Genomic DNA, 19,893 nt, shown 5'->3' with positions numbered 1-19,893 from the left:
AGAGATAACAGTCTGTCATGGATAGAGCAAAAAAGATGTAAGATGGTTAGCATTTGGGTAGCATCAGTGATGAAACAGATTTGACCATACAAACAAAAGAGGCCACTGTGTATTGTTTCAAAAGAGAAAAGCTCCAGCCCACAGATAATGCCTTCCACACTGATACCGTTTATCTTCTGTTTCAAAAGCATCAGCCTTAGGTCACATTTACAGATGAGACGACAGGCCAGCACAACATGTTGCTTAATCCTAAAGACGCTAGAAGGTGTGGGATGTCCTTTCCTTATTTATTACCTTCTTTTTTGGCACAAATAACAGTAGTTCAGTTTGTTACTGCTTATTTGTTATTTTATGTGTTTATTTGTTAGCATGTGCTTTAGGCCTTTTGCAATGCAATTGCATCTTTGACAAGCCAGTGAAGCCAATAGAACTGAATTAAACTGAACTGAGAAAAAGTGGGTAAAATAATTCTGCAGCTGAAATACCAGTATCCAACTAATTATGGTTTTGAATGATTAAATGTAATGCATGCAGGGCACAACTAAACTAAATACCCATTATTATCTGATATAATATACGGTGTATATTATATATAATGTACTGTGTGTGTGTGTGTGTGTGTGTGTATGCATGCATGCATGCATAAGCACATGTCTGTGTCAGTTTCAATAATTTGTTTGTTTTTGTCATACCAGTATTGTAAATTGAAATTGAAAAAGATCAAGAAGCCATATTACGCAACTAGATATAGTATTTACTGGACTACTGTACTCTGCAAACTTATGATTCAGTTAGTGCATCAAAGAAAAGTGATGTAAATGTAATTCAACTGAAATGCCGACAACTAATATGCAAATGAAGTCACAGTGGTGCCATGTCAGATAGTCTCATTTAACAAGACATCGCATTGTTTTCCAGTTGCTTTGATACAATTTTGCTTTGCATAACATTACTTATAGCAACCACCAGCACATGTGAGCATACAACCCATTTCAAAAATACAAATTTAATATAACACAACCTATGGGGAGTGCATGATGAAACTAAAGCAGATGATAAGTACTGCCAATGCTATGTTATAGAGAATTTCTAGCCATAGCTTCTCATTCCACAACACATTACACTTTTATATATTATTTCAAACTGTCCACCTACATACTTAAGCTACCTACTTAGAGCATAGATGGTGATGTTGCTTCAGCATGAAACTGGCCTTGTTGTCGATAATGTGGGATACATTCTTAATGCTGAAAATAACAAAAAATGCTTGAAAAACAAAAAATAAAAAATAAAATGAAACAATTTCTGAAATGAATGTCTTTGTGCTTCCTTCGTGATTCAGTCCTTATCATTCACGAATGGGCTATGTGACATCTGGCGCTTTGATGTCACGCCTCTTGTAATTGCATGCAGCTTCTATTCATTAACCTGCCATGATACCTTTACATTTACAATAGATCCCATTATTATCAAGGCAGTTTAATTGCTGCCAGCTGTTACATGGTGAAAATAATGCAGTCTTGGTTAAAGACGTGATTCATCTGATTTCTGCCAAAAAATAAATAAATAAAAGAATTTTCTGTGTAGATAATGCACAGCATTAGTATGGGTATGTTTTTTTCATTTAAATTTTCCACCGAGAGCTTCCCTTTGTCCTATGTACTTTGGATGTAATGATTGGCAGTATGGATGGTAAGCAGCTGCAGCCATTTTGGCTCTGTCTCCAGTGAACCACTTCATTGTGTGTGTGTTGTTCTAATGAGATCTAATATGGAAGCTTATGCTTTGGCTTACGGAGTCTAGCAACCAACCCTTTTTTGTTTTTTCTATAGGAAGACATTTAAAATGCGGTGTACAAATGACAATCCAATGTATAGCAGGGTGTTCGATGTTGGATTATTTTTTTGAGCCAATTGCTGAAAAGCTACAAAGACTGTGCTCCCTTTCATTGAGTGGCCACTGTCACAATAAGAGACATTTTCTGACTATAGTATACGATAGAGTATTTGTCCTTGGCCTAACAACAAAACTACAATCATCTCTGGAGTTGGCCAACATGGAATGTCATCATGCAAGAGAAACTTACTTAAAGGCAGGACTATAAGATCATAATTACTACATTTGACTACCTTACCCTTTTCCCCTTTAAGGCTGGAACCAGGCCAACTCCCATAGTTCAGGTTCTGGGTAGTTTCCCATAATCCATAGCAAGTTGTCAGTGATGATTCTGTTGTTGTTAAAACTAAACAAATACCAGAAGGGAAACATGCATATGGCCAGTCAGATACACATTTTGGCAATCTGACTACATCTGGCCAGTCAAATTGCATTTGGGGGTAACATCCCTGCACTGCTACAGCTCTGGTTTGTGGGTAATAGAATGGTCATGCCAGGACTACCAGACCAACCGCCTTGGCTTGTTCTATCGTGGCATTACCTAGAGACACTCGCATATAATCACCTCCCATAAAAATTCTGTTTGTCAGAAGGCTTTGGGGAGGGGTTTTCAGTCAGGGACTTAATATTATGTTTCACATAATATTATGTTGTTTTTCTCTGCACTGAGGTTATTGCTTAACAAACTTGTGCCTAAAACTACAGCATTCTGACACGTAGGGCCTGTATGATTTAATCTGTTTGTTCTCTGGATGCAAAAATGCACAGGAGCTTGGTAGCCTGGTATTTCTAACCAAGTTGTCTTTAAAATGGTCTTTGAATGGAATCTTGGTTCTCAGTGAATCTGCTCACTTGTGCTGCATTAAGTGTTTTCTGTGGTGTTTGTCGCCATCTTCTGGCAGTGTATAAATGCTGCCTGTCAAGTTGATTCTTGATACCATTTCCTAAAAAACCAACTGGCTCTAAATTCTCAGAACATTGCTTAAAATTATTATCAACATAAGAGTAAAAGATCTTCTAGGTTTGTTGTTTAACTCTAACATAGGTTTAAGACATTACTTCAAGGATTAGAGTGAACACCCATACAGTAATCCTAAGAACCCAGATAAGAAAATAACAATTGTTTAATTCCATTATCTGTGCTCACTGAGAATAAACTGTGAAACTGACCAAAAACATAATGGGTTTGTTCACAAATTATCTTCTTTATACCATGTGTTATGCAGCTTGCCAAATTGATTTTTATTTTTATTTTTAGTTAATAGTGTGAGTGTATGATTTTTAAATTCATTTCTTACTCTCAACTAACTTACCAGTTATCTTCAAGAATTTATCATTTAGATGTGGGAAATATTTTAATATATGTACAGAATTTATATGTCTTCTGTTCCTTGTTCCCATAAGGCTATCTATCAAAGAAGTAGTAACCTGCTATAAGGGAATTATTACTGTCATAACCAATAGAAGACCATAGCTGAATTCAGGGCTGCTACCCCTTAAGTTTGATGACATCCCTGTTACCCAACAGGGACACAGGCTCTGGAATTCCCCTGAGAGAAAAAAGCCCATGAACCACAAAACATAAAACTCAAACAGAAGAGGACCCATAAAGTTCCCCAAACAAAAGTTGAGGTGTTGAGAAACAACTATTCTCAACACCTCAAACTGAATTCAAAGGCTTGGAAGCACACATTTTAAAGCCTGTAGTACTGTATATCTGGGCCAACTGTTCATAGAGGTCTGTCTTTCAGTGTATGAAATGAACAGCTGCAGAGTGAAAAGAGGCAGCAGCTGGCATCACACACTTTGAAAGACAAGCATGCTTCTCTGTACTCTTATTACATATGTAAATTTATGGGGCCTGCAAAAGTGATGGGAAGGCATAAACATACAGTATGTCTGAACATAAAACATGTGATATGCAGACAAAATGAATGTCCTGTTGAATAGCCTAGCCTTAATTCACATAAATACGCATGGTGCTTGGGTGCAGTCAAAAAAAAAAAAAAAGCATGTGGGCACACTGGGCGTGGCTAGTGAATATGTTGGTATTTTCGTGACCAGAAGCTACGAGCACACAGCTGAAAGCACATGGTGAATATATTATCAGTGGGATGAACACGTCTGCACAAAAAAGCCCCAAACTTAGGGGATTTTGCGTTTTCTTCTTCTTCTTCTTCCTGCCTAATTAGAACATCACAATGCTGCAAGCCCACAAACAATATGTCTCCCCCTTGGACATTTACTGACACCAGCCAATCAAATGTCACATACACATGCAAATTGACATATCTTTTTGCCCAAGAAAATGTCCATTTAAGACAGCTAGTAAGTTTGTGGCTGGTAATGTCGCGGCCTATGGACCACTGAGTCACAGGATTGAAGCCCACCTGAAACTCCGGCAAATTTTTCATTTCTTATACGTGCTTATTTGTTCACTAATAATTCTCTATTTCTTTTCAACTATTGCTTTTGCAACTGTATAATACTTCTGGATCTTTCTGCTCCAAATCTATTATCATATGCCATCTATACGTTCAGTTAACCGGCTATATTTGCTTTCAATGTGAAAGTTTTCTAGCCAGCTACATATGGAATACAACCGGAGCGGAGTTGTGCTTACTGGCCTGCCTTCTCTAAAACCACCAGCACATTTCAACTCAAAAATTCACACCTTGGAGTGGTGGCTCACTGACAATAAACAATATTGGCTCTTAACTAACACAAATTAAACATGCTGTATTCCAAAGCAATGCAGCTACCCAATGCTTCTTTCAAGTAACTTGGACCTAACACAAACAGTGTTGTATAATAAGTTTAATTTGTTTGTTCTGAAATTGGTAGATGTATCACCAATAATATTTGACTCAGATATATAATATTCTACTCATAATATATTTTAGACTATTCATTTTTAATAAGAAGTTTTATTTTATTTTTACTTTTATAAAGCATTTGACACCACAGAACATCATTGTATGATTAAAACATTAGAATATTTTGTGTAACGGTACGGGTGCTGGGACCCAGGCGCAGAGTGGAAAAAAAACACGAAACTCAAAAAGGGGAAAATTAACAAAGACTTTACTTACAGGGCAAACAAACAGGGAACAGAAAAGGACACGAAGGGCAAAAACACCAACTCAAAAAATATCTAAATAAAACAGAAAACAAGAAGAACTCACAAACATGGGCAGGGCAGAACACAGGCAGGTAGAGGACAAGGGCAGGTCAAACAGAGCACAAGGACAGGTCAAACAAAACACAGGCAGGTATATTCAGTCTGAAACAAAACATAAATCAGAACAAACACAAGAAGGCAGGTACATGAAAGTCAGGAAACAAACACAGGAACAAGAAAATGAAAAAATCCAAAAACACCAGAACACCAGGGCATAGGCACGAACACATGGATTACGAACAAACAATCAGAACGAACCACAAGCAGGTAAAAAACGCAGGCAGGTACAAAGGGTCTGAAACATACGCAAGTTGGGAACAAACACAAGGAACCAGCACCCGAGTCAAGGGAACAGAGAACTTAAATAGACAGGGGTAACAAGACACAGGTGAACTAAAAAAACAATCAAACCCGAAGGAGGGGATAAGACACAGGTGGGAACAATGATGGGATAACGAGACAACCAATAATACAATTAACAGGGGGGAACAGGACACAAAACAGAAGTGCCGCCATCTGGCGGCCCAACAGGGAAAACGCAGACAGGAACACCGGAACATGACAATTTTGGTTATGGAAAAGCATTTATAAAGGTCATTAAAACATTATATTAAAAGGCAATAGCTCAATTAAACTGCCCCATGGTTTCACTAGAAGATTTCATATTAAATGAGTTCTCTGTCAAGGTTGTCCCTTATCTCTGTGTGTATTTCTTCTTGCTCTGCAAATTTCATCTTGCTATGACATTTATATCAACTTTCAGATGATACAACTCTCTTTGAAAGACAAACATCAAATTAAATCAATTAAAAAGCTGGTTAGTAAAAGTGATTCATATTTTCTCTGGATCTTCAGATCTATTCTTAAATATAGACAAATGTGAATTACTCCCTATCAACAAATATACAGAAAATAATATATGTAATATTCCAGTTCAAAATGAAGTAAAATTTCTAAAGATCAAAATGAAAGAGCAAAAGAGAATTTCATGCCATTAATTAGATCTGTTGAACAAAGATTCAATCTCTGTCTCCAGAGAGAATTATCTATGACAGGATGGTATAACACTAAATAACAAAAACAGAGCACCTGTCACATCTAATCTACGTGGCTTTAGCAATGGATGTACCCATGGACTACTGCGATAACTTCATTTGGAATTTTTTTAAATTATATTACATATTACAAGTGTCTAGCTGACTTTAACCCTGTCTTCTCTGTTTCTCTTTCCATGGGGCTCCCACCCCCTACCTCACCGTGTGTCCAAAGACTGCTCCAGCTTGCTTCCTTGGCCTGAATCCACGGGATCACTCCAGTTCTGTCCTTCGCTCCATTGTCATGGTCTGCTTCAGCCGTGTTCCTCCCCTGCCCATGCCTTGATGCTGTCTGGAGCTCCAGATCTATCATCCAGCTCCTCTAAACTGCACTATTCTGAACTATACCATTTAGTCTTCTACTATTCCTGTTGGTCTACATCAAGTGACTGCTGACGGCCCCAGTCCAATTGTACTGATTTCCATTGTGAATTGGTAGTGAATATGCAGGGCTGTATTCTATTTTATCAGTGTCTAACCTTACAAAATGTAATAGATGGAACTGTACATATGGCTGTTGAACACTCATAAAAAGAGGAAATACCATAAAAAGCCACTAACTTTAAAAAGATTGCACGGGTGCAAATAAACTAAGTAGCTTATCAAGAAGTGCAAGTTTTCCATTCCCCCCATGCAAAGACATGTACGGGCATTTAGACTACTGTCTGTTAGAGGCAGCGCATGGGTTGTTTAAAATTGCCAGTGTAGGATACCCTTGCCTATAATCCATATTCAACCCCTAGCCCCTAGTAGTTTGCCTGGAGTTCTCTCAGTATTATAACTCACAGCCATCACATTGAGGGCCACTCACAAAGATTATACAAAGAACAGGAGGACAGTTTTGATTCCACAGCAGAGGGCATGTTCAGTGCAGGCATTAATCCAATTTTATATTGATGAGCATCTAAATACATTCTCAAAATATTTTTAGTACTATTAATTTTGCTTATAAATAAGGAGTAGGCCTGATTTAGAATAATACATGTGGCATGTGAAATTGTGGGATGTGTTTGACATGTTTATGGGGGTGGGGTATTTGACAAAAACTCAATCAAGGATTAGTAAACTACCTAATGTAGTTTTACCCACAATCTTACAGACCTAATGCCAGAGGTGGCAAGGGGTGAGCAAGGAGAGGTAGGTGGGGAGCGAAAGGAAGAGGGAGAGGGATTGACAAAAGGGGGAAAGGGAGCTCATTTCAGAACACGTCTTCCATGACCAACATGACCAAAAAATATACTATATAGTGTTTTATACCAATAAACATCCACAATATTATTCGGTTACTAGTATTCCTTTGGAGTCTCCAAATGGCCTTTTTGGAATCTACCTAGACATAGCATCTAAAAAAACAAAAAAAAAAAACAATGCAGAATACTCATTTCTGGTGGTATTGGCATTACAGTTGAAGCAGAATTTGGCCAGCATCATGGCTGTGGCTCCATTGTGTTTCTAGGCCCGCCAGGCACAGCCACAAGTATAACAAGCGATCCAGTCAAAAAAAGAAATCTTTTAGGTGAAAAAAAAAATCAATTTAAACTGTGTTTCAGCTTCTGTTACTTTGTTTCAGTAATACTTATATAATATATTAGAATATATAATATATAGAGAACATTTTTGAAGATTATGCCCACAGTAAAAAGGGTTCAAGAATAGTAACCATTTCATTTTAGGTATGTCATTTTCAGGCTTGTGTTAAACAAGGGGTGCTACAGAAAATGGTGGAGAGGGCCCAAGCTCGCCACAGAATTACACATGGGGACACATCTATGAATAAACTATTTTTACCTTTGCATTGCTTTTACAACACATGTCATTTCTATCCAATACTGCCAAATATTCAACCTACAATTTATTATCATCACAGTTAATATTACCGTTACAGTCTAGAAATAAAACCAATTGAAAGATGCATGCCATACGTCTCCAAGTTCACACATGACTGTTCCGGATATATTAGGCAAGGCAGAATATCTACACTCATCTTTAAAACAGCCAGATATTTAACTGAATAATGGTTCTAGCAGCAATCAAAATCCTACCAAATACAACACAGTTGTAGAGTTGATAGTTTTAAGATTCAATTTTATTTGTATAGCGCTTATTATTAGAGAACTGTCACAAAGAAGCTTTACCGAGTAGCAAGGCAAGAAACAGAGTAAAACAAGCAAACAGAGCAAACACCAGGCCAGAGTCCCCAAATAGCAAGTACATGGGGTAAAAGACTTGCAGTGGTGTGAAAACCCTCAAACGGTGGCGAGAAAAAACTCCCCAATCAGAAGAAATCTCGAGAGGATGTTATAGAGGAGGAATCAATCCTCCACTGACCAGCCTGATGTAAAGTAACAGTTGGGTTGAATGTAGCAGAAATGCTACGAGGGATCTATCATAGCAAATAAAATGGGTTAAGCACTTTACATTTGAGGTGATAGCTAACATAAATAATAGAAGACTAATGGTATAGTTTAGTATAGTGCAGTTTAGAGGAGCCAGGTGATGGATCTGAAGCTCCAGGCTGCATCAAGACATGGGCAGGTGAAATGCTACAATTATGCTAAGCTACAGTTAAGGCCAAAAGTTCACATACACCTAGGCTTAAGACAATCAAAGTCAATTTTTCATAACTCCATACTAACATTTCATGTTACCATACATTTCCTGTTTTAAGTCAATTTGGGTATCCACTTTATTTTCATAATAGGGCATTTCAAAATAATAGCTTCCACAGGCTTCTCACAATACTTTGCCACAATTTTTGCCCATTCCTCCTGACATAACAAATTTGGAGGGATGCTTTGGATCATTGTCCTGCTGGAAGACCCAATTGCGACTAAGTTTTAACAAGCTGATGTCTTGAGGTGTTGCTTCAGTTTTTCTAGATAATCCTCCTTCCTCATGATGTCATCTATTTTCTGAAGTGCACCAGTCCCTTTTCCAGCAAGACACCCCCACAACATGATGTTGCCACCCCCATGCTTCACAGTTGGGATGGTGTTCTTTGGATTAAAAGCCTCACCCTTTTCCCTCCATACATAGCGCATATCATTATGGTCAATCAGTTCAATTTTTGTTTAATCTGACCAGAGAACACTCCTGCAAAATGCTAGGTCTTCATCCTGGTGATCACCTGCAAACTTCATTCTGGCTTTCGGAGTAGGGGCTTGGAGTAGGGGCTTCTTCCTTGTGTGACAGCCTTTCAGGCCATGGTGATGTAGGAGTCTCTTAATGGTGGATGTAGATATCTAGGTACCTGATGCCTCCAACTCCTTCACCAGTTCCTTTGTTGTTGTCTTGGGGTTCAGTTGAACCTTTAGGACCAAAGTTAGTTAATTTGTGCTTCCTTCCTGAATGATGCAGTTTCTGTGTGGTTGCAAAATTTTTATATTTCATATTGTTTGTACAGATGCTCATGGCACCTTCAGTTGTTTGTGAAATTGATTCTAAGGAGGAACTGGACTTGTGGAAGTCCACTGTTTTTTCTGAGGTCTTGGCTGAGTTGCTTGGATTTTCCCATGGTATCAAGGGCAAAAAGGCAGTGGCTCTAAATATAGGCCCTTAAATATAGCCACAGGTGCCAATTAACTCCCAATTAACTCCTAATAATGGCCAATCAGAAGCTTCTAAAAAGTCATTACATCAATTTCTGGAATCTTCCAGACTGTTTAAAGAGACAGTCAACTTGGTGTATGTAAACTTTTTACCTACTGGAATTCTGATATAGTGAATTAAAGCTAAAATAAATCTGTCTCTAATCGATCGTTTTAAAATTACCTCTGATGTGAACAAAACAGATGCCCTAACTGACTTGCCAAAAGAAATGTATGGTAACATGAAATGTGTGGAGTAGTGAAAAACTGAGTTTGAATATCTGCAGCCTAGGTGTATGTAAACATGTACGTAAACTTTTGGGCTAAACTGTAACTCACTACCGCTTAAAGCTTTATACATTAACAGCAAGATCTTAGAGTCAATTCTAGATTTGACAGGCAGCCAGTGAAGAGATTTAAGCACTGGACTGACACCTAGCAGCTGCATTGTGTACAAGTTGGAGATGTTTCAAGGCCGAGTTGGTGCAATACACATACTCTTATACACATTGTTATCCTATAAGAAAGAAGAAGGTTGTTGCCTCACATTTCTCAAAATTCAAATTTTATCTCTTGAGCAAATTTTATCTCTTGAGCAGTGGCTTTATTTCTGCCTTATTAAAATGTGTGGGAGCATAGCTGGACAACAGTGAAGAGTTAATTATATGAAAAACTGGTTTTCTAAGAACAGGCAATAGCTCCTTCAGTAGCTTTGTGGGTATGGGGTCAAGAGTGCAGGTGGTTTATTTGGAAGAAGAAACTAGTTTGACTAGTTCACTAAGAAGTATAGGAGTAAAGGATTACAGTCATTTTGTGATATCAATAAAGCTGCTGTTGACCAAACCCGTGGAAGCAGACATATGTTCTCTAATTCCTATTATTTTGCTGCAAAAGAAAGTCAAGAAATAATTACTGCTAGTAAAATCTTGAATTTGAGGTTTAGTTGCTGCATGATTATTAGCTAAATCAACAACTGTTTTGAATAGAAACTGGGGATTATTCTGATTTTCTCATATAAGCTTTGAAAAGTTAGTAGACCTTGCATTGGAGAGAGAATGCTTATTGGCACCAAGACTCTCTTTCCTGGCGAGGTGATATACCTGCAGTTAATGGAATGCCACTTGCGTTCCAGTTGACAAGACTTTGGTTTATACCAAGGCACAAGTATCTTCTCAATTACTTTTTAACTTTTTAATGGAGCAAATACATCAAGGGTTTTGTGCAATAGCTAAACCCTCTGCCAGATCATTGATAGACAGGGAGGAAGCTGAAATATAGGCTATACATTTTTTGGTGAAATGTTTCAAAAAATGTCTGTGAATCGCATAACATTGGTCTCTCCTAGGTTCCTATAGGAAATCACATACAAAGCACAGTATGTCACTTTTTTTCGCTAGGAACTGGAATCTGAAGTTGGAGTCAGACTGGAGTCTGTGAACGAAGAGTCAGAAAGCGTAACCAGTCACTGTATGACTCTCATTCTCATTTGCAGGAGTCAGGACGAGAACTGTGAAGGAACCAGTGAACTAAGTCAAAGGATTTGTGTCCCTGAAAGGAATTGGTATGCTCACCACTAGTTCATGCACTGATGTGTAGCTAGTCTGCTGTACATAGGCCAGCTACGAGCTACGGGGGGCACTGTCAGCTCACGCAGTGAAATGACAAATGAAAGAAAAAAGTAATAAATACAAAAGTAAAGTGTGTTGCTAATACAAACAAGATACTATATACTGAAAAATCTCTGTTCACACTGGATGCCAACAAGGAAAATTGCCGGTTAAGGAAGGTTGTTCAAGTTTGCACGTTTGCTTTTAAACATGTGTGCCCGCTAAGGGAACAGCCAAGACTGTAGTCGTTCCAAGTCAATTTGATTGACAATGAAATTACCTATTATTGCCCAGAGTGTGTAGGGTGGCCCCCATGATGGCCAATCAAATTTCTCTAGGGGCGGGTGCTGCCACATGCCCCTCCCTGGACACGGCCTTAAGTACTGAAGTTATCATTTTAACTGCCATCACTTAAAATGAAAAGATTGTTGAAGTTGTGTTTATTGTTATTGTTCTCATTACAGATGGGTTTAAGAAAAGGAATGAAATACAGTACTTCAAGGATCACAATGCAGTATAAGAACAGCCATAAGCAATTAAAAACAAGAATAAACACAGGAATTAAAATAATAAAAAATAAAGAAGACAATGAACAATATGAAGTATGTATTTTTTCTCTTTGTGGGATTTATATCAAAGTGATATTGAACAGCATTTGATGTAAGAAAACTGTTGATTAGCTTTTAAACAGGCTATGAGCATGCAGCGCATTGCTGGGCTGCGACTTGCTCTGTAGACCTGGGCTGAGCAGGCGGGAGGCAAGGGCGCAAATCGCAAACTAGTCTGATACCAAAACTGCAATGAGCCGCACCGAAATTGCAGTGCGCTTCTCAGTCTTGCCTGACACACCCGTAACAGAAGTTATCTTCAGCGCATGGTCAGTCAGGAAATTACCATTGGCTCAGGTGCGTCAAAATTTATGACAAGAAATTCCACTTCACCCGTACAGCAGCTCTAAACACACCATGTGCCAGCCTGAAAATAGAGCCCTTAATGTGGCATTTATTAATTTATTAATCTACTCAAGCATACAAAGCACTGCCTATAAGGTATGAATTAAAATGCAGGTCTGCCAAGTATACATATCAAAATGAGGCAAGCAATATTACAACAAATCATATTGGCTACCTTAGCTCAAATAAATTAAAGAAGCTCTATTCCAAAGCAATGTTACCCAATGTTTTTTTTTTTTTTTTTTTGTGCTTTTCAGCTTTATTGGACAGGACAGTGTAGAGATACAGGAAGAACAGGGGAAGAAAGAGGGAGAGACGTGTGACAAAGGTCGCACGGTCGGACTCGAACCGCCGACATCACGGCTCGTAATGAGCATGTGGACAGCGCTCTACAGGCTACGCCACGAGACACCCCCACTACCCAGTGTTTTTGAAATTATTTAATGTAACTTGACCTTCTGAAGAGAATGTGGTCATTCAAACTTTATTTTCAAATCAACTATCAACTACATAAGTTTTGCCCACAAGATGTTTCTGTCCACAAGATGGCAGTATTCCATCACTATACTTACAAGTCTTAGGCTTGTTTTTGCCATGTCTTCTCATCTCTCTCTCTCTCTCTCTCTCTCTCTCTCTCCTCCTCCTCCTCCTCCTCCACTGCGAGAGGTGGGTGGATTGGTGGGGGTGGTCTAATGCAGAATGGATAGTATTTCCTGACAGGCTTGTGGAGGAACTTCTCTGGGAAATGTTCTGTCATGCGGAGACACAAGACAGAAGGGCTTGTAATTGGAGAAAAATGTCACACAGGCGACTAGTTAATCACCATAAAAAAGAAAGGAGCAAGATTTCTAGAGAGCAAGAATTCCTAACAGAAGATTTTTCAGGCTGGGCTCAGTAAATCCCATGTTTCAGCATTCCCCTGCAATACAAGACTAATTGGAGCCTGAATTGAGTGTAATGTTAATAGGCTTTGTCCTGAACAGGATCCCTGGGGATGGAAACATTGCCAATTTGAGCAACTAAACAGTAATATATTTCAGAGTCCAGAGAATATGTATCGGAAGGCTTTTTCTTCCTTTGATTTTTCTTTGGTTGATGTTAGATTTCACTGAAAGTCTAAAATCTGCCACTGATTGAGGTGTTATGCCACCTAAATATTTGCAATTCTCAGACATCCTGAAATGTAAAAATGATATTGTAACTTTAGCATTGTAATGATCATTCACATTAGCCAGTGGTAATATCAAAATTAACTGATTGATTGGGTAGCTTGATGTATTTTTTTCCTCTAAGATTGCATTCTGCATTTAATGCTTATGGTGATCCTCGAAATACTCCCCTCACCCCTTACCAGCCCCTATATAAACTTATGATTATGAAGGTATAAAAACTTACAGAACCTACTGCAAAAAATGGACCAGGTCCTTTTTTGATGTAAGTTCTATAAATTTCTGTATCTTCATTTCACATGATAGCAAATCTCTTGCAGCCAGTCACCTTATGGGATCACATGGAAGAGAACTTGGATTGACAACTGGATTGTCAATGCTTAGATTAACATGTATGAATTGGGCACATCAACTTACCCATGTTTGTACAAGAAGTTCATCTTGTCTGAATTACTGAATGTCATGCCTCCAAGCTTGCTACTACTTGCATATTATTTTCAGATACATTTTATTAGACATAATAGACATCTTTTTTTGGCAGATTTAACTAAAATTAAGAAAACCACTTGGATGGGTTGACTAAGGGACTAGCTTTAAGTCAGTAAGGCAGTATTCCATTCATACATCCATTATCTGTACCCACGTGTTCCTTGTCAGGGTCGTGGGAGGTGCTGGAGCAGCATGCAGTAGGCAAGAGGCAGGAATACACCCTTGACAGTTTGCCAGTCCATCGCAGGGCATACACACCATTCGCTCACACATAAATACCTCGGAGCAATTTAGACTCTCAATTCACCAAACCTGCATGTCTTTGGACTGTGGGAGGAAGTCAGAGTACCCAGAAGAAACCCGCATGGACATGGGGAGAGCATGCAAACTCCACACGGAAAGGCCCCAGACAGGATTTGTACTAAGGATGGTGCTACCTATTGCACCACCATGCTGCCACTAGGGCAGTATTAGAATTACGAAATTCTCCTAGTAGGAAGTGCTATGCCCCAAATTCCTAGCTTCATTAATTCTGGCTATAGCTTTTCAACATTCGACTGTTGGGGCTTGGTAATAATGAGTATAAAATAATCTGTTATGAATTGCAATGTGGACCAGATCCCTGCTTGACGTACGCATGCTTAACTCACATTTATGGGCAAGTAATATTATTTTTCCCTATGCATATTCTGGCTTGGGTTACGAAAGTAGGGTTATGATGAATGCACGCTTTGGGGCAAGTCTCAATGAAATGGTATGTCCCATTGAATTCTGAGTGTAAATCCTGGCTTGACGCACCCACAGTATATGCAGTCTTTGCTCTCACAAAAAAAAGTTGGTCGACATATGGAATTATAGTTCAAAGATTTTTAAACTAAGCAGATGACATGCAATACTAGCAAAATTGATTTAACCAGTGTCATTTTATGCAAATTTAGAGGTTCATATTTAAATGAATAATGTGGCATACATGTTTAACTGAATATTCACATTGACGTCCCAACATTTGGTAGGATTTTATTAATTAATTCTAAATATTAAATGCCTCCATCATTAAAACATTTTCATGTACAGCATATGGCCTCCCTTAAGTAAGCTAGCCCCAAAAGAGTGTTGTGTCTAGCTGCCCTGAGCACGTGAGGTGCTAAATGTGCCATAAAATGTAATTATTTTCATGTGCATTTTTCTCCCATTTAACCAGAATATCCATTTTCTCGGATTTAATTTAAAAAATTATTTGTGTATTTAATTGTGCAGATGCCAAACTAATGGTTTTGTTGTTGTTTTACATGTAATATTAATTTATTTAGACAGGATACTACCTCTCCTCCCCATATGTGCAGCAACAATAGAGCTAACGAGGCAGATGTCAATCATTAGCATAGACAGTGTTTCTTAAACCATTAAAATGGACCTAAAATGGCTTGCAGGAATGTACGAGGTGGATATGGTTATTTCAGTCTCACATCTGGAACCTAAATGCCTAAATTGAAAAGCAGCTTGGAAGATGTCTAATTGTGCCTGGGTCTGTTCTTTTTTATAAGCCAGGTTTCTATTTGGGGATTAAATCCTTTAAAATACATCTAAAACCTTTTTTAAAAATGTATGTCACCTATTCCTTGTAGCACCTTATATTTTTTTTAGAAATTAAAAAGTAGTGGGAGGAGAAGAATGGGAAAAAGAACGCAAACTCTGGGAAAATAGACATTTTCCATCTGTGGGCGTGGGCGGGGACCAACTCATTTGGTTATATTTAGTACAACGCAGCATGAACCCCTCATTTTGGTTAGTTATGCAGTTGCATATCTCAAGTGAATTTGGCATATCTCAGAAGGGCCAAGGCCTGTGTAGTTGGAAGGGAGTAAAAAGCGCTGAAGATCCTCAAGTCAGGACTGGGCTCCCTGTTGTTGGAAGAGGCACGTCCCTTAAAACAACTCTTCAGTATTGAATATCAATGTCACGTGCTGGTAGACACACTTGGGAGGGACAGAACAGCAGGACACAGGGAGATGTGTTAATTTGGGTTTTTACTGGTGTTTTATGTGCCGATAGAGAGAGTGGGTCAATTGAACAAACAAAGAAATAAACATTTAATTTATTTCAACCTCATGGGATTCAGGTAAACAAAAACTAAAAAGGTAAAAACACTTTTTAGCTAACTTTCTTGTTTCTTGTTTTTCTTTCTCTCTCTCCCAGTGGCCAGCCCTTTATTTGTGCATACAGAGGTAATCTAACACCAAGACCCTTTTTAGTGCAAAAACAATTGTACTCAGACTGAGTTGAGCTCAGCAGCTCAGACTGCCCCAGTGGTCCTGGTCTGGAAGAAAGAGGGGTTGAGGGTCTGCATGGATTACTGGCTCCTAGCTTCTGTCACCCATAAAGATTATCACCTGCTGCCCAAGACTCAGGACCTGCTTAGCAATATGAAGAGGACCAAATGGCACTCAACACTGGACCAAGCCAGGGGGGTATTGGAAGGTTGTGGTAATTTATTTGGACAATATATTTAGTCTTTTCCACAAGTTTCCATATGCACCTAAAGCATTTGGAGGTGGTGATCAAGTATCTGGCTTTTCATGGGCTCAAGGTTCAGCCACATGAGGCGACATAGCTCAGGAGGTAAGACCGATTGTCTGGCAGTCGGAGGGTTGCCGGTTCAAACCCTGGGCGTGTCGAAGTGTCCTTGAGCAAGACACGTAACCCCTAACTGCTCTGGCGAATGAGAGGCATCAATTGTAAAGCGCTTTGGATAAAAGCGCTATATAAATGCAGTCCATTTACCAAGCCACAAAAATGCTAGCTTTTTGTTGTGATACCTGGTCATCAGGAGGATGGGATGGTCATGGACCTTGAGAAGACTGCTGCAGTCCAGGAAATGCCTAGTGCTCAAGTTGGAGGCTCTTCTTGATTTCCCTGGCTACTGTAATACTGCAGTTAATCTGCTACTGGTGGGGACTGCAGCTCAGGGTAAGCACAAGCGGCAGGTGCGGTGGACACTGAAATGCCGGTGGACATTTGTGACTTTAAGGAGTGCCTTACCACCCCAGTGGAACAACAATAACTACTGCAGCTTCAAGTTGGAGCCATTGGCCCTGGAGTGGGCTGTGATGAAGGAATTTAAAGATTACCTTTGGGGTTAAATTGGCGAGGAATACACACCATTACCACCTGGCCCATCTGACAACTCTGTGGATAAGGGTGACAGAGTGGCAGTGGTTAGTCCAGCTGGTGAATTATGAGGTTGTGGAAAAGTACAAGCTGGGGGGACAAATGTGAATGCTGACCTGTTGTCCCAGTTGTTAGAAAGAGGGGGACAATCCATTTAGCCCAAGAAGACATCAGCAGCATTCCAAAGCACGTGGGACTTACAGCTGCCGCAGTAACGAGATGTACATCTGCGGACTGCGGTTGAGTGGTTACAGCCCCCGGCAGGGGGAGACAAAGGGAATCCCTATCAGATGAAGGTCAGTGGTGGTGTGAGCGGAAGAGGCTGTGGAATGCAGGGGGAGAGCAATTAAGGGTGGGCTAATATGGCATCAGTGGCAGCAGGCCAGATCAAGATCAGTGAGCGTGGGACCTTCCTTTGTGGCAAGGACTTTTGTCACTGACTGCTGAAGAGGAAATTCAGGTGGTGAGAGCATGGTAAACTGGCCATCTGCAGCAGCCCTGTCCATATGTTGTTGTCCGACAAATGCAGCCGGTATGGCTGGTGTATGTGATCAAATCTGAAGGAGGAGATGAGTAGTGTACAATGCCCTGGGATTAATCTGAGAATCAGTCCAGTGGGTGATATCTGGGATTAGAGGAACGGGTACCCAGACACCTCCAGTGAAATACAACTGACGAAGGGGAGACAAGATTCAGAGTGGGATTTGGTGCGTGTCTCAGTGGTCCAGTGCTGTGGGACCCAATGTATCTTGTATGTAATCCCACTCTTCCCCAAATGGAGCATAGGTCAGTACCTGTTGAGTCAACAGGAGATGGGAGGCTGAGTTCAGAGGAACTGTCCCATTTGAGGAAGAGGAGGGAGTAGAAGTTGGTAGGTGAAACTGTGAGTATTTGGTTGTTTAAAGGCATACAAAGCAGGATTTTGTAGCCATGCCGCGGTCTTGTGTTTGCAATCAAACAGGTCTCCACCTCTGACTTCAACCCATCCCACTCAGCTCCAAGTACCCGACCAAGTCACTGATATGCAAATTCAAGAAACTACTGGTAAATTTCTTCCATCAATTACTCAAAGCAAACATCACATTGCCCGGTCAGGACCATGAACCGGACAGGTACAAATAATTTGAAAATTGGATGTTCCAGTCAAAAAACAAAACGTCTGACAACCCTTAGCTGGATGAAATTGTGTTACGTTTGTCGTCAAAATAGGTGACACAGCAGGGCCAATGCTACTTGGTAATGGTAATATCTGCTTCTCCTAAAATGAGTGAGGCAGTGTTATTCAAATGAGCTTTTGAAACTTTGAAGATTCAATAAATTATTTCTGTCAGGACTCACTGACTCACGTGGAGGTTTAACCATTGAATTCAAATGCAACCCTTCATGCAGCATCAGCTATCTGTTTCTTCATACAGACAGTCCTGCTTTTTGAAAGGGGAAAATTTTCAACAATACCTTCCGTAAAGCAATTGCCTCAGTTGACCTCATCGGTCGCTCTCGCCTATTAATTTCTTCAGTTTCCATCTCAGACAACGTAAGCATAACAGGGAAGCAGCAGCACAACTTAGCCCATGAACATCATTTCACTATTTTCAGCCTCTCCGTGTTCTATTTATGAATTTATTTATTACAAACGCATCAAATGTTCCATCCCTGCTTGAACGCATCAGACGCATCAGGATCATGCCGGAGACCAATGAGAACATTTGTCCTGTCCTTTGTGCTGTCAGCGCACGACGCAGCCGTATTACTCAGACGGTAAAGGAGGGAAAGCACAAAGGACCGCTGAGTCACGAGCCCTCCTTTCACCGTAATAATGTGACTGGCGGGGATGAAAGCACGACGCGGGTGTCTGGATGTGAATTGTATTCGCGACACAAACCAACACGATCAGGAATTCTTGCCATGAAAGCACTCCGTAGGCATATTCGCAATAACTGCACAGTTTCAATAGCGTTAAAAAAAAAAAAAAAAAAAAAACCGTTCCTTCAACTTTCTCCTAATTCAGAGAGGATCGGAAAGTACACTTGCACAATGGAAGAAGCACAATGGTTCATGCCCCACATATTTAAATTTAATTATGTCTTATAATTTTATATCCCACATATTGCCAATGGAGTAAGTGGAGATATGTGTATATATGCTGTATATGTATATTTATATACACATACACACACATACTGTATGTACAGCTGTATGCTGAATTTTAGTGCTACAATGAATCTCTAAGCAAACAGAATGGCATGTGCTAATGTGTTTACACCATGTCCATTAGAATTTTGTGACGCCTTCTTTGGCAGATGTGCAACAGCGTCCAAAACATTCTTGTAGCCAGCAAGTATTGCCACTGTTGAAAACCTTTTTTGAAATTTTTCCTTGCCGAACTGTTCCTGCTCAAAAATATTTGTGTAGTTGTAAGTGCTGCATGTTTCAGATCTCCACACAGATTTTTAGAATATTCAAGTCTAGCTGGAACTGCCATTTAAAAACCTTAATCTTTCTTTCTTCAATTTCATGGTTGATTTCAAGATTCTTGGGATCATTGGCTAACTGAAAGGTCCACTTGCAGCCCACTGAAATGGGGGGATCAGGTATTTGGACAAACCTGACATTCGAGAGCTGATGTTCGTATTTGCTTGATTGCCATCACAGCCCTCTTAATGTAGCATAAACAACCATTTCAATCATAACTTAATTCAACAATTTTTTATTGACTTCCATTTGTGTATGTGCATGTGTGTGTGTGTGT

Source organism: Anguilla anguilla, chromosome 4, assembly GCF_013347855.1.
Source record: "Anguilla anguilla isolate fAngAng1 chromosome 4, fAngAng1.pri, whole genome shotgun sequence".
Lineage (NCBI taxonomy): Eukaryota > Metazoa > Chordata > Actinopteri > Anguilliformes > Anguillidae > Anguilla > Anguilla anguilla.
The sequence above is the reverse complement of the archived record's forward strand: the minus strand, read 5'-3'. Positions refer to the sequence as shown.